At 41.1% G+C, this 21,470-nt stretch overlaps 1 protein-coding gene and 1 pseudogene across 18 annotated transcripts in view; both read left to right on the top strand.

The window, feature by feature from the left end:
* The window catches only part of LOC143820823 (uncharacterized), a 117,085-nt gene that overhangs the window by 46,568 nt on the left and 49,047 nt on the right, over positions 1–21,470 (top strand). For 3 of the 18 annotated variants that reach the window (XR_013225547.1, XR_013225545.1, XR_013225546.1), the window contains exon 4: positions 8,434–8,541. The exons of the other annotated variants lie outside the window; for them this stretch is intronic. The gene's annotated coding sequence lies outside the window, so the exon portion shown is untranslated. The remainder of the gene's footprint in view (positions 1–8,433; positions 8,542–21,470) is intronic. 18 annotated transcript variants of the gene reach the window in all.
* LOC143828079 (U6 spliceosomal RNA) lies at positions 14,548–14,647 on the top strand (annotated as a pseudogene).

The raw sequence follows: 21,470 nt of genomic DNA on the forward strand, positions 1-21,470 counted from the left end.
TGCAGGAGGTAGGGCTTCAATGTGCAGCAGGTGAGAAAAGGAAACCACGGCTAACAATGGAGAGATATGGATTACCCCGGGCTATCTGGAATCTCCATTGCTAGTGCAATTCCATAAGGAATCATATCAGCAACCAGACTTCCACAGAAAATTCCCCTGTTTGCATATTTCATTTCATATTCTGCTTCACCATTTCACTGCATGGTTTTTCTTCTGGGGGGAAAAACATCCATTTTTAATCATTCTGTCCTATAATTCTTACTCCCTACGCAAGGGAACTGTGCTTGTCCTATCAATAATTTCCAGTCTGTAATGCATTTGAATGGTGACCATTTATGCATTAGTAGCCAATTTGTATAACAATAACTGCTGTAATTAAGCAAAATAAGCCAATTGAAATTCACCTAAAAGAAGCCAATTTTTTGTGTGTGCCATGTTGGTCAGTTCTTTCCCATGAAATAAAATATCAAAGCTCAAGCTGTAAGATGCAAATGTTATAACTGAATATGCAATTAAATCAAATTCTGCTTCCAGGGATAATTTGAGCAATGTAGGTCAATTTATTGCTATTCTCTGAGAGAAAAAAGAAATACACATCAGGGACAATACAGCTCAATTGAGTCATTATTGAATGCCATGGAGCAGGATGTTGGTACGACCAATTTAAGGACCATTGATTTTAGCAGGACTAGTTAGATTGGTCACATTGATTAGATTAGTCCCATTGATTTCAATAGACAGAATCTCGACTCAGTTTTGCTGAACTGAAGAACTAAAATTGAACTATGATGGCCTCATATTGTTTATTTATTTAATCTGATGTCCTCTGTCAGTGTAGACCTATGTTATTAAGTGACATAAGAAAAAAAGTCAGGCTTCTACTTCATGGAATTATAACACAGAGTTTTGTATAAAAGGCAGAGAGTGATAACTAAAAAGAAAGTACTAGTTGAAATGACAGCCAGATTTCAGCAGTTTTGGATTTAAAGGTTTTCTGCATAGGTTTTCATTAGTGCTGAATTTTGAGATGAAGAGGTCCCAGGTCTCAAGCAGCTATTATATCTGAGTCTGCAATAAAGCCAAACCCTACATCTAGGGGCAATTTGAGAATGTGTCTATTATAACTCAGTTATCCTAAGGGAATGTTCTAGTGTTAATGGTGTTTGCCTAGAATTTACCCTTTTTCCTTGGGGATCCTTTGTCCATAAATTCAAATGAGGTGTGTCTACCATCATTCAGTTGGTAAAGAGCAGTCTTAGCTTTGAAAGCAGTTATCTAAGAAGCCCAGGAAATATTAAAAATATCCCCCCCCCAATAGATTGACTCCTGCCCATTGAAGACATGAGATATAAGTTTGGATTTAACTAATTAATTTAATTATGCTGATCTATTAAATATACCAACAAGTTTAATCAGGCAGGCTATGCTAGGCTGCCTTTATTGGACACATTCACTTGACTCCAAAGATGGCCAGTATCTTCTGCTGGCCTCATTTATCATCATTTACATGTAACATGCCTAGAGGTGCCCATTCTCTGATGCTTTGTAAAGCCACTGCCAGGTTTGAGAAGATGTTGTTTAGCCTCAAAGGCACTTCTTCCCAGCCACACCCTACCACACAGCTAGTTATGCACAATTCCAGGCATGCCCTCCATCACTCTTTAAGTCTCGGGGTGCTTAGTGATCATTTCTGCCTATCATGAGCAACCTGTTATCCCCACCAAACTGTTTATGGCCTAAAGAGTCAAATACAATACCTATTTAACCCAACTTCTTCCAAGGCATCACAAATCAGGTGGAAAAGGTCTCCTTCTGTAGTTTCTCCAGGGAAGGTCAAACTTTTTTGGGGAGCAGTCATAATAGAGGTGGATGGGTAGATAAGCAGCCAGCAGGAAATGCCTGCCTAGGGGAGGTACAGCCCAAAAATATGCTTGTGAACCTTGCCTCTCCATTGTCTGGACCCACAGAAGAGCTACCCATGAGCTTTGTGTTTCATTTGAAACTATGGAGCTTAGGCAAACAATTCCCCAGCTTCAAAGCTTTACCAGATGCCAACTATGGCATTTTATTTTCAGGAACATTTTTGTGAATATTCAATTTTCCTGAATAGATATTCCATAATGTTATTGAATGCACAATTTGCTATTGCCTTGCTTTCCTATTGTACATCGTTCTGTTCTAACTAGTTATAATCATTTTCTCATGTATAGTATAGTCCCTGCTAACTTTCATGCACCATACTGGGTGAACTATTGCTTGCCAGTTGCCCATTCAATCCATCCTTAAGTCTCTGTTCACTTGGATCCAATTTACTGCATCTGTAAATAGGAGGATTTCTACCCAGGAAGCATAATACTTACTTTCTCTTTGCACTATAGCCCAAAATGACCTCAAATCATGTTCCGGAGGAGGATGTGAGCAAGTCATGCTCTGCAGGCAAAAATTCTTCCATCAAGAGAAATTTTTGGCTGAATCCATGCCTATATCTCTACAAACCTATTGCTTGTTTAACACAATTGCCTACAATTACTACTACCTATTTCATAACATCTCTAATGAGTTTTTAAGCCATGGCATTCTTATAAAATTGTTTCAGATTTTTTCATAAGAGCCACATGGACAAGAATCAATTCCTTTCTCCCTTACCTGTTTCCAGACTGATTTCTTCCAGGTATGTGGGTTATATGCAGCAAGGAGGAGATGGGCTACCTTCTTAGAGTTTCAAAAAGGCTAGAATTTTGCAAGTAAAAGTGATGGGGACTATCATGATTTGCCCTGCCTTACATTAAGATTTGAACATGGATCAAAGAATCCTAGCAGTGGATATTTCATTCCAGATACCAGATTAGATGCAGAACCCAGGCCATGTGCCTTATCAGTTCTTTCTCGAAGCCAAATGATGGAATATACAACAGGCAGAGAACACAGTCCAGAAATGTTAACTACATATTTAAGCGTCTGTAAAACCAGCACCCTAATTGACTGGCCCACATAGTTGTCTGCATTCTTCAGATTCACAGACATCCCTCCCCGATCCCCACCTCTTTAGTTCACATCGAAACCTTTATTTTACCTAAATCTATGAGCTAACAATGTTTTATCCAACCTACTAGTTGTTTTCCCCCCAAGGAAATGCCAAGCTATGGCAGTTTTCCAGTTTCTACCTGAAAAGACCTGACTCTTAAGTAGTTACTTTAGCCTGCTTTTATACAATGTCCTCTTGAAACTGTAATACCTCAGGAGCTATCCTTGTCTTCCTTTGAGACTATGCAATCATGTTTTGCATTGTTTCTGAAATCTAACTTGGAAAGAGTTCATATGTCTTTCATGCAGCAGGCTTACAATATCAGTTTTATTTTCCCAGAGCATTTTTGACGTATGTGAGTATTATTGATGTTGATAACACAGGAAATCAGCAATAAAGGTTCATTAGTATAACTGGGTTTCTTTTTTAGTCCTTATCTCTTTGTCTATAAACTGTGGATATTGGACCATGATGGTTATTTTAACTATATTGTTTTAGTAGACTTTTGCATTGAATCTCTTGTCTGTTATTGATTTCCTCTGCTGTTGTCAGCATTATAGATTTAAACCTTCACTCTGCATTATTCTTCAGAAATCAATATGTTACTTTATCGATGGAATAATTTACATATTGAGGTTGAATCCTACAGTCTCATCCATGCACATAGTTTTATGGTGAAACATGATTAACTTTTTCCCCCTTTAGTGATTTGGAAGTAGATATTCACCATAGCATTTTTTGGGGGAAGGGGTCCTTTCTCATTCCATAATAATAGGAACTTGTGGTCTTCCAACATGGCTTACAATTTTTGCAGTGATACCTTGAATGAGTTACTATGGAGTTAATATGCACCCATAACATTATTTTAGCGCCTGATGCATTTTAAAATTTTATTCCTCAAAATATTTTGTAAGGAAAAGGCAGTGAATGACACTTGTTAAGCATGCAATGGAAACATTCCTTTCTCCCACACTAAAATACATGCTTCCTAGGATATTATTTAGTAAAATTTTGCTTCTTTGCTGTACTGAACAAAACATTTGCTGAAGCAACACGACCTTCCCTCAGAACATACCCCCCGGGGGGTATTTCAACATAGATAATGGAGCACTCAGGAGTATAATTAATGGTTTTACTGTTTTATGGTTTATTAGAATTTATATTTATATTATATTGAATTCTTGACATGTACACTGCCCTGAGCCCATCTAGGGTGGTTTATAAGTCCAATTAACAACAACAACAATAACAACTCAAGTTTCTTTTGGTTGTATCTCACATGACTCCAAAATATTAAAAGTAACTGACAGAATTAAAATCCACTCACCATAACCAAATATTAAAACCAAATCCTTTTGAGACATATTTTATCAACAATACAATGTGCTACCTACAGAAACTACTTCCGATAACCACAATCAGCATTTGTAAACAAAATTTAACAGTTCTTCCAAATTCTGTCAGTTTCCTGTTGTCTAACAGTTGCACTGTTGTATGAATAACTCATCAGAAAAGTTACAAGGGGAAACTGTGGTTGCATATACTACTTTCACCTGACTTCCTCTTTGGAAAGCTCTTGTGCCTAATTTTTAAGCAATTATTTTTTAACTCAAAGCAATTCAACAATCTGGGGATCCCAGAAGCACATTAAAAAAAACCCTAAAAATGGAATTATGCATGCATTCTTGGATCTTTATTGATGTATATTTTATTTGTAATACAACACAAACCCTGGATAGCTCAGATCTCATGAGATCTCAGAAGCTAAGCAGGGTCAGCTCCAGTTAGTATTTGAATGGGAGACCACCAAGGAAGCTCAGAGCTGCTGCACAAAGGCAGCCAACATCAAATTAGCTCTGTTCCTCTCTTCTCTTGAAAATCCCAAGTTGTCTGGGGCTTGATGGCACTTCCCACCGCCAATACAACAAAAAAGATCTTTTCACAAGGAAAAGACAAACATTGGGATGCCTATATTATGAAACCCCAACCACAGTTGTTTGCCCACGGCTGTTATCTTTAATTAACTGCAAAGTCAGAGCATGTAAATGTACTGTGGGACCTGTGAATGTATTGTGTGATCTGACAGGTACTTGAACCAGGGTACAATCCTAAGGACACGTTGCAAGGAGTAGAAGTATCCTGCTTAGGGTTGCTTACATCATGACCAAATGATTATTCTTGAGCCTCTGTTTGGCTGCCATGCATATCTAGTGGGCATGGCATGTATTAGTGAGGCAGATGTTGTACAATCCTAATACAGAACAGCTGGATTCAAATCCTTTATCATATTAGAGACCAACAAGACTTTGGAGGTATAAAGTTTCAAGATTCAAAGTTTTGACTGTCAAAAAATGATGTAGATGATTCTGCATTTCTCAGGTTTAGACCCATCTCTCTTCGTTCATGCTCCACAAGCATGCATTCCATTTTTTTAAAATGTCATTATTCTGTTATCTTTGTTGGTGTGTTTGATCCATCTAGTTTAAACTATCAAGCTTGACAGGGATCCATTCTTGTTAACCTTTCACCTTTTTAGAAATACAAAACATAACTATATAGTAATAACTATGAGAATACTAAGATCTGACTCCATCCCATTAACACTGGAACCTTCATCCAACATAATGAGTCTTCTACCAGTGCTAATATTCCACTGGCAGAACTCACCTGTTGCACTGCAGAAAGGTTTCTTGCATTGGATGAAGGGGCCACTGTCAACAGAATGTTACTGATGAATTTTACTTAATTAGGACCAAACTACATGTTACTTTTTCCCGGTAAATGTCACCAAGTTAGGTGGGGGATTGTGCTCTGAAGTGCTTTCCAGGAATGTGCAGACCTAACTTGGGTTGAGATGATGGTGAGTAAAGAGCAGGCTTTAGCCCGTCCATATTCACTGTTTTCCCAACATTAAATGGCTCTAGGGGGTGTCATTTGCTTTACTGTGGAAACAAAATACATAGCACATCAGTACATTTGTAGTCCTCAATAAGGCCAGTATTGCTGTTACAAAGACATTTAAGGTCAAACGAACAAATAACAAACAAACCTAGGTGTGTTCTTTCTGTGCTGTAGTATGATCTAAATTAGCTCTTTGCATTCTTCACAATCATAGGATGAAATAACCACTGATGAAAATTCAACATTGAAAACAGCACAAATCTAGAGTCCGTTGTGGAGTTTGAGCTGGGGCAGGATACCCCGTCTCTTCCTGCTCCCACACAAGGGAGCATTTGGTCTGGTCTGCCCCAAATGTGTGTTCCCGCACAGGAGCTGGGGCAACATTCTCAGTGCAGGCAAACTCCCAACTCAGGTTCTCTTCATTTGGCTTTTGGAGATTTGCATCTGGCTGTATACAGTTCATTAACACTTATGTGAGAAGGATTTGCTCACATTCCACTCTATGGAAACTCCAGAGGCTTTGAGAAGGATCAATAAATTCAGTGACATTGTGGTATGAGTGTTTAGCATCTTCCTGTCGTCTGATATGCATTTCTTCAGATAATGAAACTTGGGGGGGGGGGGAAATGCTGCTAAGAAACTGAACAAAACTCCCCCTCAGCACTTTGATGAGCAAACTACCAGTCATCTTTGCACCACAGCTAATTGCCATTCATAGCATTAGACATTTCTTATCATACAGATTATTACATAGGAACAGAATCTTTACCATGAATATTTATTTCCATGGTTTCTAAAAACAAAAAGGGAACGAGAAATGCAATTTGGAAAAACAAACAACATAGTAAGGTGAATTATTTCTTTGCCTTTTCAGTACTGCACAAGTAAACAAAATAAATCCCTCCTTTATTTCTTATTATGGGTATTAAAACAGTGCTTAGAATGTGTTGTGCATCAGGTATACAAATATTCTAAGGCACTGCCAGTATGCAAGTGCTCCCATTAAAATAAGATTAAAATAAATGCCAGATACATATTGTGAGGAAAGGGACGTGCTATAAAGTGACATTATTAAAAAGATGATTGATGCATGCTTGTTAGGCAAAATGGTTTGCTACTGCAGGATATGTACTGCAATTTTGTCATGTTAATTAGACCAACATTTATGGTATGAAGACTGTGGCTAGGATCAGGCAGGGCCATTGGGCAGAACGATTGAGAGGGGATACTTATACGCTACCTCTTCAGAGATCTGATTCATAAGACTCACAAAACAGAACAAGATAAAATCTCAACAAACATAAAATTATCAGAATTAATGGCCATTAAAAACATAGGTAATAAAACATTTGGCAACCTACATGCTCCTCCTGACATTACTCATGCTAGAAGCAGGTGGGGGGGATCAAACAGGTCAATCCCTAGTTGCAAGCATTTGTAAGAACAAATGATTTGGCTAAGAATTGGAAAGAGAAGGTAGGCACCAAGCTAGCCTCAAGGAGGAGGGCATTCCATAGCCAAGGTTCCACTTAAATTGCCAACTGTTTCCCTTCTGTAGTACGGGAATGGTTTTAATTGGTATGTTGGATAGTTTGAGATGAGGTGGTCCTTTAATTGTATTTGGAAACAAATAGACAGCTAGCGTAGATCTTTCTGGACTCAGGTGATGCAATCATTATATCCAGCCCCCTGCCAGAAACATAGCCGCAACATTTTGAGCTATTTTGAAAACCAATGTGGTTTGATGGTTAATGAGTATCTGGGAGACTTGGTTTTGAAACCCCCTTTTGCTAGCTTGGTGTAGTAGTTAAAGAGTGGCACCCTCTAAACTGGAGAACTGGGTTTGATTCCTCACTCCTCTACATGTAACTAGCTGGGTGTCCTTGGGCCAGTCACAGTTCTCTTAAAGCTATCTTAGCCTCATCTACATCACAGGGAGCCTGTTGTGGGGAGAGGAAGGGAAAGTGATTGGAAACTGCTGGGAGACTTCTTCAGGTAAAAAAGTGGGGTACAAAAAAAAGCTCTCCTTCTATGGAAGCTTGTTGAGTGACTTCAAGACCATCACACATTCTCAAACATACCTGCCTCATAGAATTGTTGTGAGGATGCAAACTGAGGTGTGGAGAATGATGTAAGCCACTTTGAGCTCCCCTGGGGAGAAAGGCAGAGTATAAGTGAATCAAACACATTGTAAATGAACAACCAGCTAGTGTTTCGAGACAGTTTCCAAGGCAGCCCTATCTAGAGTCCACTGCAGTAACACAATCTAAATAACAGCACGTATCACTGTGGCCGGGTCACGCTTTCAGAGGAATGACCATAGCTAGTGTACCAGCTGCAGCTAATAAAAAGTTCTACACACCACTCCAAAGATCAGAGCCTCCAACTTTAGGCCAGGATCCAGCAGAACCTGAAGCTATAAATGCCATCCAGGACATTCTTTTGCTATTTTGGACCTTAGGGTCACTGTTTCCAATTTGTGCAACAACCTCTACATCCCTTACCAGGTCCTGAAACCCACTCAGAACCAACTCCAAGTTCACTGCCCCTCTGGTTGGCTCTGTGACCAATTGTTCCAGTACACAGTCATTTATGATGTCTCCTGGCCTTCAAAGGTAAGATTGCCAGCTGGCATAAGCACGTTGGCTCCCCAGGGCTATATTGCTGCTGTTGTGGGTGGTAGAACTGGCCTCTGTAGAGCTGGTTGATTTAAAATGTAAAGGCACACGTTTGTCCTGGCTTGCTTGATTTGTTCTCTTCCCTCCTTTACTCTCAGAGTAACAAAACATTCTCTTATGGAACACTCCTAGAGTTCCATGAGAGAACGTTTTGTTATTCAGTGAGTTTTTGAGCTATTTTGGACATCCCCAAGCCAACCCAGAATATTCACATTTGGGTTTAATTTTGGCTTGGGTATATGCAAATATACACTTATTGTCTGAGAGGAAAGGGTTTTATTTTTAAATGAATTGACAGCCGTACATCAGTATGTACATGATTTCAACATGTGTGCGCTGAATAGGATTCATAGATCAAGACAGAATTTCTCACTCTGATTTCTGACCCTAACCTACATCTGATTATTTTGTTAATGATGATAACAATGGTTATAATGGTGACAACAATATTTGACTTGCAAGAAGGCATTCTATGCTGGAATAAGATGTGACATACCAATGCAGGGTATACACAATCTTACAGCTTTATTACCATGGTAAGGGTTGGCGCAGCATGGGAGAGGGATCCTGACCTAATAGTCAGTGGACTGCACCAAAACCCCACCGAGTCCAGAGGTGCCCTGGGGACCTACACCATTCCCAGTTGGGGGAGCAGATCCCCTTGCCTACTAAAGTCAACCACTAAGAGAAGCAACCTATGCAGTAGAGCCAATGGGCTCCCACCTCATTTGGCTGCCCCCAGGCTACCTGGCAAATGATCCCCTGGCCTGCCAGTTGGATCAGCCACACTCATTTATGTGCTGACTCTTAGGGAGGCCCCAAACCCAAGTGAGTCTGATTGCACACCGGACTCCCTGCCAACAGGCACCATTCCACGGAAACCTGCAACTGTGACAAAATACTGACCATGAAAAATCTACCTTAAACTCTATAACAAGGCTGTGTACACATTAACATAGGGTGGGAGGAAGTGGAGCTGCTCCCACAACCTCTCAGGCAAAGAGGCTGGGACCCACATATGTGGTGCCTTATATAGACACCATGGGTCCCACCTTGCCGCTGATGCCATGCACACTGTGTGTACACAATGCACACCACTAACGGGTCTCTGAGGCAATTGGGTCTGCCTCCAGCTGGCCCTCCACAGTGCTGCGGTAAATCTTGGCCGCCTTTTTCTTCTTTGATTGTTATCATGAGATGACTATGGCTGCAAGTCTTACTGAATTCAATAGAACAACTAGCTTGGAGTCCGGTAGCACCTTTCAGAACCACAAGATGTTGTGGGCATATGTTTTTGAGAGTCAAAGCTCATTTTAACACATACTTATTGGAATCCCAAAAATGTGGTTGGTCTTGAATGCACAACTGGACTCAAAGCTAGCTGTTTAACTGCAAACCAATAGGGCTACCCTCTGAATTCAATAGGAATCACTTCTGACTTAACATGCATAGGATTGTGCTTAAAACAGTCATAGGAAAGCTTCCTGAGAAATGTCTGGTTTTTATCTTTTAAATGATATATTTGTTTTACCCTCTGTATATAAGAAATTTTCACTGACTAGATTGAACAGAATGTGTACCTCCTTTTTTGGTGTGAGCAAATTCAGTTATGCTGGTAGCTGACTTTCCCACTATGTTGTTATCTAGCCTTTTGTTCACATGGAAAATATTCTTCATTGAACTGAGCCCAGCTATGCCCTTTTCACAGGTTGATACTTTTAATTTAGTTGACTTGATGCTATTAATTTTGCTGTCTTGGATAGAAAGGATTAGAGGTGCCTTAGGGATAACACCCTTTTCATTCTAATAAAAAAAAATCCTGATTAGTATTGGGGGGAGGAGTATTTCACTTCCCTTTCCTCCTCCTCTCCTTCCCTAACTCTCATTTTCTTTCTCTGAGCAGAATTGTCTCCGTTGGGCAAAACAGCATGTTCCATCTGTCCAAGCTTCTTTGTTGAACTGGCATATACTCAGATTCTATGGTGGTGCAAGACTGGCACCCATGCAGAGGACTGTATATCTCTTGGTACAGACAGCAACTCTTTTTCAGAGATCGGAACTGAAAGATCAGACAGTTTTTCTGTGGTGGGGGTGAATTTATAGTACTTATTTGCTATACGTAGGGGAAGGTATCGTGGTGGTTGTGGTGCCATCTCTGATTATTTCAATCCCCGTTGGTTGCAGGGCAAAAGAAGATAATAAAAAAGCAGCAGCTGTGTAATAACAACAATGAAACTAAGCTATAAGCATTTTTAAAAGGCCAAACATTTTCACTGCACTTTCCTAGTTCCACGTAGGCAGGATTTCTCTCATCACCCTCTCCCATAGAGACACTTGTCCTGAGCCCCTTGTACGTGTCTAGAAGTATAGGCACATGCCTATTTCCAGCTACGGAGGCTGTGAATTTCATCATGAACATCTTTGACGGTCGAACTTACTGTATTTGATAGTTTAAGTCAGATGTGAGCCGATCACCTAGCCTGTCTGGTTCATGATGAACAGCTGAGGATGCCTGCCAGACAGTTTTGCATCGGGGTTTCACAGAACTGCACATATGCAAAGAGGATGCCAATTCAAACAGATCGGCAGCCATAAGGGTCACTAGGGCCTACTTAGACAAACACCAAAGAGTAGGGTTTTATTAAAACGCAACTTATTTATGATTGATTTATATGATTCGAAACTGATTTAATTGTCTGTTTAAACAATTGCCTGCTGAGCAAAGCAGTTATTTAGCAAGGACAGGGGTGGGTAGTAGAAAATTGGGCTATGGGAAAACATGCTTGAACAAAAAGCCAACTGTGCTCTACAGCTTCGTTACAAAGAAATATAGTGAAGGCACCAGCCAAATAGCTGCAATTGGGTGGAGAAACAGCTGGACTGGTGGGAAAAGCCACTCCCTATACAAGACTGGTAAACAGGAAATGAGCCAAACCAGTGGGTGCTTAAGCATCATTATTCTCCACTCCTATACTATCCTGACATATGTCATACTAGTGACAAATATTTTATTTTATTTTTATTCATGATAAACAAAGGAACCACACTACTGCAGGGGGATGCCTCCTTCAACCGTCATGCTACCGGTGTTGGGATGCCCCAGTGGCTCATAATAGGAAGGGAAGAGTTCACACACCCTTGTCGTTATCCTCCTCTTCCCAACTGGAACACCTTCTGCTACAGCTTCAGCACCCAGTACTGTTCCTCCCAGGCCTCTCTACCAGAGTCTCCTTTCTTCTCCCTGGTCTTCAATTGGAGGGTCATTCTCTGCTCTCTCGCTGGACCTTGGCCAGCTTCTATGTGCATGAGGGCCCCACCCCACTTCTCACCATCCCCAGGCCAGCATCTTACCTTTCCCAGTTCCATCTGCATCCTGACCAGGAATAGGTAGGATTGCACCACCTGCAGAGATATGGCTTGTCTCCTGGCACTCTCAAGATGAACCAGCCTGGTTTCTCCACCCTGGCTCAGGAAGTTTTCATTGTGTGGACTTTGCAGCAGGTCCTGGTGGCTCTGGCCCTACTGCAAGCATGGGCTGCACTTTATCTGTCTTCCTTGTCTCCTCTGGACTCCCTTCTCTCTTTGCCACTACCTGCCACCCTGTTTTGGGTGCTAGTGGCACTACTGCCAATGCCAGTCCCTGCAACTTCACCCTAGCCTCTTTTGTTGCCTGTTGCCTCATAATGTCTTGCTGGGAATGAGTGGGCTCTCCCAGAGGCTGGACATGGGGAGGGGGCAGGGAGGGGGCTGGTGAAGACCTGCTGGCACTATTTGCTTCCTGCAGCTGGCCCCTTACCTTTTAATCAGACCTCTCTGTTTTATTGTATAATACTCTTCGTAGAGCATGAACCCTTGGTAAAGAAGTAAACTTTCTTCTATATAGCTTAATTTTAACCTAATTCTTTGGGACAGTGTAAAGGATAATGTTTATATAAATAAATAAGGCCATGTATAACCAGTTCTAGGCAAGTGTCATATTTTTCTGGTAACTTTTGACATGGGTCTATTGCACCCAGGGTGGGGGTGGGGTGGATTCCTGGGGAAAAGAGGATCCAAATAACTGGTACACTATTTGAATCTGGGATTTTTCTGAAATACCATTTTTTTCTGGGGTCTAATAAACCTGAATAGAAAAACCTCAAAGGAAAAAAGCAGTGGCAAAAGCCACTAAAACACACTTTGGGATACCTTTAAACCCAGAGAGCCTGATAAACCGCTGATCCTGTGGAGAGATTTCTCCCTGCATGAGCAGCTTGGGCTCTGCTGGGCAGGCAGATTCCAGCTGGGCTGCTCAGCAGAGCCATTTAAGCAGGTGATTCTGAAAAGAGATGTCTCCCCACGGGATCAACATGGGCTATGCTAGGTGGCCTGGTCCAAACCAGGCTGCTTAGCAAAGCCCTTTAAACAGCTGATCCTGCAGAGAGATGTCTCCCTGCAGGATCAGCTTGGGCTTTGCTGGGTTTCCCAGGTTGAACTAGGCTGCCTGGCAGAGCCTGAAAAACAGTTGAATCCCGCAAAGGGAGCTCTCCCCACAAGACTGGCTTGATGTCACTCCCAATCATCATGGCACACAGACCTGGGAGGATTCTTATTGGTATAACTGAATATCCCCTTAGTCAAGCTGGAAAAGCCTGGCTTTTATTTGGGTCAGCTATATGGGTAACTAGAACAAACACTGTAATCTGTACCAGTAAGAAATTTGTGGAGTTTTATTTACTGGCTAATCCAAGTTAGCCTGTACCTGGCCAGGCAATCATGAATTGGGACCACTTTTACACTCAGCATGGAGACCAGCCCATAGTTGTATGCAAGAATTTCTGGACTGGGGCCCATGTCTAAATAAAACTTGGTGACTTATTTATATTGTTATCTCTGTTGTGAAGGGTTCCAGGTGTTATGCCATTAAAGCAAGAAGCTGGTATTTACCTACAATTAAATAACTCTGTTTACAATAAAAAGAAAGAAATCTCTGGATAAATATCTATCATTTCCTGATACATACCAAGTTGGTATCATTACCATGGTAAGCCTATGAAATGCTAATAAGGCTTTGTTTATTTTTGAAGCATTTTAATGTTTAAAGAGGTCTTGCTTAGTAAATAAGCCTTTTCCTGAAGCATCCTGCAATATTCATCTTCTCTTCAGATCATTATGCCCCATATAGACCAATCCTTATGTATGTGTAATGTTTTATTCGGGAGGGGGGGATGTTGTTTTAACAAGGGGAGCATAACATTTGCTTTCAGAATTAGACTTTAAAATTGGCTCTATTATTAAGGGAAATGTAATGAAACAGTATGTTTTTGCTCCTCTTCTCAGTAACTGGACCAAGCATATTAATGGGGTGTCCAAATTGGTTGCAGGGAAAGCAGAAGGAGACCCTCAGGATATCATAAACAAAGCATGCATGATGGCACTGCTGGCTCCTCTTGACAAAGCCATGCTGAGTTGAAACTCTTTGCAGAGACTTTTGGATTTCTGCTGGCATCCTAAATCATATAGAACTCTGAGGTTTTCCCTATATTAACACATTCAAGAGGGAAAACCTTTTGGCTTCCTTGAATAAATATCCTTCACTGTAGCTCACCAGTCCAATTGCCTCCTATACTAGGCAGGCATGCACATTCATTTCCAGATGGAAAAAATTCACAGACTGGGGCTACATGGAGGATAAACAGATCTTTCGTCAAACTTGGGCCATACCCCAGGCTTGCAGAAAAAAAATTTAACTAAAAAAATTTGAGAGGGAATTAATCCCCCCCCCCCAAATACATTAGAATTCTCTGCACATTCATATAGAACGTGCTTAGGCCGTTGTTCCAGCTGAGCAGTGGCAGCCGTCATCCAGAGGTTCAGGCCAGTGGCTGCTCCAGGCTAGGTGGCAGTGAAAGCAATCAGCCCCTGAGTGCCTGGGTTCAATGAAGAATGTATATTCCAATGCGTTTGCTTCAGCAGCACATATACTAAAATTGGAACAATACAGGGGAGATTAGCATGGCCCTGGCACAAGAAATACTGCATCTCTTACAAGTCCCACATCAGCAGGCCAGGGCCTGGCATCCACTGATGGCAGCATCAGCTCCAGGTCCAAGCACAGGAACAATGGATGCTGGCTGCTCCGTGCACTGGAGTGTGGCAGTGGATGCTGGCAAGCACAACAGGCCAGGGGATGCTAGAGAAGGATTCATGGTAAGTGGTCGGGTCTGGAGCTTCACCAGACTTGGCCAGGGGGGGGAAATAGGGGATCCCCCATGAGTCTTCCAGCCCCCCCCCCCCACTGAGCCTTAAGGAGGGAATCAGCAGCAATACCAGTGGATGGATTCACATCCCCTCATGATTATTGCACGTCCCTACTCACATATACTAATAGCCACATCACTTTGGACAATGGCTAAAGACAATGATATCTGTCTAGTAGAACTGATGAAAATGTCAGAGCCACCTGCACCTTTCAAGAAAAAGTGGAGACTCAAATTAAACCTGAACCTTCTCCACGTTACTGCCTTTCCATCTGGGTGACTATGCTGATAATGTAGTGCAGGCTTCATATATTATTAACTAATTAATTAGATTCTAGCCTTTTGTTGAAACCCTTTGAAATGAAAACTCCCCTCCTATTTAAAGATAGTTCACTGTGCAGATGAAGGGTTATGGAAGAAAGCACTCCAAAGCAGACTGACATTTTCTTTTCCCTTCACCATAATTATAGGTTACATCAGATTGAACATTCCTGAGTGCTGCACAACTTAATGCCCACACATCACACAAACACTCTCCCCAGGGATTAGTTTTACTTGTTAGATTTTATGTATTATTTTATTAAAAAGTAGATGGAAAGTTTATTCACTGAAGTTGCTGAACTTTCAGGGCATTTATTTGCAGAAATGAGATCAAGGTCTGTTCTGCGTGTAATATTTGTTTCTTAGGGGAGAAAAGTGAGATATAGATACTTAAAATTTAAACATGTATAAATGTAAGATTAGATGCCTAAACTGTTAATAATATGTTCCTGTATAGAGAATCATTCTTTTGAGCCACAGCAACAATTTCATATAGCCCAGCAATGTGAATTGAGTTTGATTGATGCTTCAGACATCGCAACATAACCTTTATGTATAATGGAACACTGGTCTTCTGTAGAGTTATAAAAATATACACAATTCATAGAAGAGTTTGACTTGAACATACAAAAGTTCTTGTCCTGAGTGAGTAGTGCTGAAGTCACTACTTTCTATGCTGACTGTCAGGGTCTCAGGAAGAGGCATTTCAGATCCCCTCCTACCTAATCTGTTTCAACTGGAGATATCAAGAGACCCTAAACATGCAAAACAGATGCTCTTCCACTGAGCCACGATCCTGACCCCTTGCCACAGTCTCAGATCCTGAAGTACTGGTAGGTCCACATGCAAAAACAAATCAGCTCCTTCCCAAAGAAACAAAAGAGAGAGGAAAAAAACCTGGCAAGTGCATTTGATATGTAGTGTGGTCAGACATAGGACATAGGTAGCAAGCTAGTTCTAAATTTCAGTTTATGTACAGATTACATCTATTGACTTGCAGAAGGGCATTTTGGGCTCAAGGAAGATACGCACACATTTCTGTTGGCTTAAACAAGGCTACAGCTTTATTAATACACCACAGGAGTGTTGGCAAAGCATGAGAGAGGGAACCTGACTTGTAGTCAGAAGACCACAAGAACCTGGACCCCAGCAGCACCCTGGAGCCTATCCAGATCCCCACTGGGAACACTGGTCTCCTTGCTGCTGGGATCCTATCCACGAGAAGAGCCAGCGATGCACTGGGGCCCACTCAGTTCCCCCACCAGAAACGTGGGTCCCCTTGCCGCTGGATTTCCACCATAGGAAAGCGTCCACCTGGAGTGCCAAGAGGAAGCACACACTTCCCTTGGCCCCATCCCAGGCTACCCAGCACTGTAAGTCCTGGGGTGCCAAGGAGAGGCATCCACCTCCTTCTTGGTCCCACCCCAGGCTACCTGGCACTGCAAGCCCCAAGCCTCTCCAGCCGGGTTGGCCCCGTTCGCAGACCTGCCACCTCGTAGGGAGGTCCCCAACATAGGGAGTCCAATGTGTAGAGCGAACTCCCCCCAAACAGAGGCTCCATCCCATGCCAAAACTGCAAGCTGTGACAAAGTGCAATACCTGCAAGTACCTGATCAGTATTGTTAACTGCTAGCAAGCCAAACTGTACAGTTGGTTCAGGCTAGCCTGCTCTTGTCTGATCTTGGAAGCCAAGCAGGGTCAGCCCCTGTTTAGTACTTGGATGGAAGTCCACCAAGGAAGCCCAGGGTTGCTGTGTCTGAATAGGATCACATGTCCTCCTTGTAAATAGTTCTGTCTAATTGAAATGGCAGAATTTACTTGGGAAGACTAACCATGCTAGCAATGAGAGAAAGAGCACCCATCTCTTTCACGGGGCCACGGTTCATCTGGTACTTTGGAGATTTGTTACCAAACATCATCTGAAAATGAAATATCTTATACGGCACTCACCATGTGAAAACAAGCCAATCAATTATGGAGAAAGGAATATTGATGGATTCTCATCATCTCTTCCAAAAACACAATATTTATGTCACAAATTCCTTCGCAGAGGTCAATTCTATAAATAATATGACCAATATACACAAGGAAGAAGAGTGAAATTGTAGGTGAACTTATGTAGCCTTTCAAAAAGAGGTTGTACTATAAAGCACAATATGTATGTATGTATGTATGTATGTATGTATGTATGTATGTATGTGTGTGTGTGTATGTATGTGTGTGTATGTATGTATGTGTGTGTGTGTGTATGTATGTATGTATGTATGTATGTGTGTGTGTGTGTATATATATATATATATATATATATATATATATATATATATATATATATATATATATATATATATATATATATATATATATATATATTGATACAGGGATAAATTGCCCAGATGGAAAGTTATAAGACAGTAAAGAATGTTCAGAAATATTTTGAACCTTCCACTTACATCTCTAACCACCTAAAATAGAGGAAAATATTATTGTGCTGCTTGCTGAACTCCTGCAGCTCCCATGAAAAGGAATGGAAGGCTCATTAAACTGTCTAGGTAGATCTTTTCTTTGTGTTTTATTTCCTGCATGATTCAATAGTTTCCTCCACATGTTTATAATCCTAATGTAATTGATTTCAATAAAATTTGCTGTACAATTGAAAATACGAAGGCTACTTTTTAAAGGTGCTTAAATATGGATGCCACAACAAAGGAGAAAGGAATAGAAAAGAGACAGAGGAGGGTACTGCTTGATTCTTATAGCTGAAAGGTAACACACCAATGAAAGGAAGGAGCAGACTCTAACTTGGTAGGATCCTGGGAGATCCATGATCTGATCTCACTATTTTTTAAGACAGGAATATCAGCTACTAAGGGCGATAATTCAGATCAAGGCTGTATCAGGGGACAGGACAACTCTCCTACTGCAGCATGGGTACTCCATTTGGACCACACAGTACTATAGGCTGTTATTGGCTGTTTTTCAAAAGGAAAAGATAAGCACCTGTCTATTGGCCATCTTTCTTCTTTAAGTCTCATAAAAAGTCTCTTTAAGTCTCCTTTAAGTCTCATCTCCACTGTGGTCCATTCCGCACAGCGTTAATGTTGCTGAAGTGTTACCATTGTGTAACGCTATTTATTTTTCATTATTCACGACGTCGTACACAATCTGCAACACTCCCACAAAAATCGCTTTGTTGTAGCGATTTTCAGGGAATCCACTAAAAAAAACGTTAGACTCTTGAGAATAATCTTCAGCACATCTGAAAAAAGACATGGGCATTCTCAATACAGCGGTAGCAAGCATGTCCCTCCCTAATCTCTCGCACCCGAGCTTCCGGTGTTGAGATCGCCATTTTTTCCCCTTAAACCGGACCAAGCAATGAATAAGCAATGCTTCTTTGGCTGAAATCCCTCCACAAGCAATTGTCTGTAAAGTTTCCGAGCACAATACAGCCCCCTGTTCGACACTGCCCGTAATTTCAGCCAGAAAGCACTGGGTGGGGGGGGGGTTACTTTCAGAGCGTGTAAATGAGTAAGCGCCAGCTTCTAAGCCAGTGAAAAAGGTCTTTCTGATACATCGAATAAACGAATAAACGAATATGCGTTGCTTTTTTAAAAAGGGAAACATGAACACAACAGTTAATTAGCTGCTATCTTTGATTGACGGCCAGGGGAGGGAGGAAGCGCGAAAAAATATCGCCTCCTTTGTTTTGATTTCGGTGAGACCGGAAACTTGTGTGTTATGAGAGCAGCGCTAGTGGGAGAGCCTTTTTTTCAATTGAACCGGCTGTGTGCGTTACCGAGACCCTCCGCTTTTGTTTCCAGTGTTTTTCAATAGCGCTCAGACTTAGTGAAATTGCCCATTGTGTGGAATTGTCCTGTGTGTTCTTGACTGTCATCCATCCATCTTACTTATAGGATGCCTCATCGCCATCTAAAATGCAATACAAGTAAAATACATGAAATCACACACAATTCCTCCACCCCAGCAAGCTAGGTATAGACCAAAAAAAGCACCCTACCTTCCCAAATCTGCCAGATCTTCAGGGATATGTAGAGTTTGTATCTAGGGATGAGCATATCCTACTGGTTCTTTCCCTTCCACCATATTTTTTGAAATTCCTTGCTTTCAGTGGACTCACATTGGTTTAAATATGTCTCGGATTACACTTTTTAGATTTCAATCCTAAACATTGTTACTAGGGAATAAATGAGTGGGCTTTACTTCTAAATGTACATGTTTAGAATTACACTATTACTCAGTTGGAAGCCTTCTAAATGTACATACCAGATAGCATAATCTAAAACAGAGATATACCCTTATAACTCCATTGAAATTAATGAGAAGTGTGCAACTCAGTTTTGGTTGGCACTGTAAAGAAGAGATAAATGTGAGCACAGGTGATGCTTGCCAGTAGGCTAGCTTCAACACTTATTCTGGTCATACCAAATATATTAAACATACAAGAAATATAACATCCAGAAAACAGAAGACATGGAATCAAGTCATAGAATCACAGAGATGGAAGGGACCATGCAGGCCATCTAGTCCAACCCCCTGCTCAGTGCAGGATCAGCCTAAAGCATCCAAGATAAGTATCTGTCCAGCCACTGCTTGGGGGAGCTCACCACCTCTTTAGGCAGTTGATTCCACTGCTGAACTCCTCTGACAGTGAAAAGTCACTTCGAAATAAACAATCAAAAATGGAAAATGACAAAGTAAAGTGTGGCTTGCTGTGCTCATGGAAATACACGTATATGCTGGAAAGTAAGAAATGGTAATAGGCAACATTTTTTCTAGCTGGTCCTCTTTTATCAATTTTTGATACAAATAGAAAACTTTAGATATGGTTAACTATGATATATTAAAATATCTGTTGCCATCAAGTCACCTCCAATTTATGGCAATTGTCAACAGCCTTGCTTAGGTCTTGGAAACTGCTTGATTGAGTCCATCCATCCTTTTTCCTGCTGCCTTCCACTTTTTCTAGCATTACTGTCTTCTTCTAGTGACTCTTGTCTTCTCATAACATGACCAAAGTAGGGGAGCACAAAAGTATGAGAGAGTTGTTTTAGCTTCTAGGGTGAGTTCAGGACTTGATTTGCTCTAGAACTCACTGATTTGTCTTTTAGGTGGTCCACGATAACCATAAATTGGTGTTTGGAAAAAAAAAAAGATTGCCCTGTGTAATAAGAGCAAAATAGCACGTAAAGGAAGATTTTCAATATTCTTATGGTGTGTATTTAGCAAGGTCTTGTACCATGGGTGGGCGATTATAACAAGGAAGAAAACAGATGCAAAAGGCCTGTTTGTGTTTACAAACAAGAACAAACAGGAAAAGATTATGTTCTTTTCTTTACTTAAAGTCTGTTTCATTGATGTCTGACCCACCACATTTACATTTGGGTGTTACAGATTTTAAAAAGGCTTCAGTTGGCATGAGGCAACTCATGCCAAGTCTGTTTCTTTGAGCTTTTAGCCTTGCAATGGGTTTTATTGAGCAAAAGTGTTCATAGCCAATCAGTCCACAGAATCCCCTGTGGCTTCAGATTCAGTTGGAGGCGGAGGATTGATCTGTGTGTGCACAGACTTCTACAGAGCATTGTACTTCCCTGGTCGCAAGGGCCTGCCGTTCCTGAATGAATTGTGGCACAAGCATCAAAAGAGAAGTTGTGATTACTCCAGGGAACTCTGTTACCATGTTCACAGTACAATACAAGGTAATGAACAGACAGTCTCATTTGACTGATCAATGTGATAAGCTGTTGGATGCTAACAGCAATGGAAGTTTCAGACTCTGGCTTCTTTCCAAAGAGAAGCTAAAAATACCCTTCTCCCTTTAATGCTGTATTTTTAAAACCTCATGACAGATAAAAACATGGTATGATGCCTTCAAACCACCTGTTTCGGTCTCTAGAAATATGTGCATGTTATCAGTGAACTGGTACACATAGGTAGTACAGCTTATCTTTCCTGCTCTTTGTGTGGCAGTTATCACATAGAGATGCTTTGCAACAGATTGTAACCCATACAGCAGTCCTAGAACACTATCTGAATAACCTCCTTCAGGAGAATTTCTCATATCACTACTGCCAGGAATATTTGTGGGTAGCATATTTACTCCTCACACAATGAGGATAATCAATGGAAGAAGGCACTGTTCATGTTATAGCTGCCTTGTGGAGCCAAGAACATATTGTTTTGAGCTGGTGTCATGTGGCATTTGCAATGGTCTTTAGGGAACTTTTGTTATATGGGAATTTGTGAACCACTGCCACAATGTGCTCATTTCTATGCCACACCCACTAG

Source organism: Paroedura picta, chromosome 1, assembly GCF_049243985.1.
Source record: "Paroedura picta isolate Pp20150507F chromosome 1, Ppicta_v3.0, whole genome shotgun sequence".
NCBI lineage: Eukaryota > Metazoa > Chordata > Lepidosauria > Squamata > Gekkonidae > Paroedura > Paroedura picta.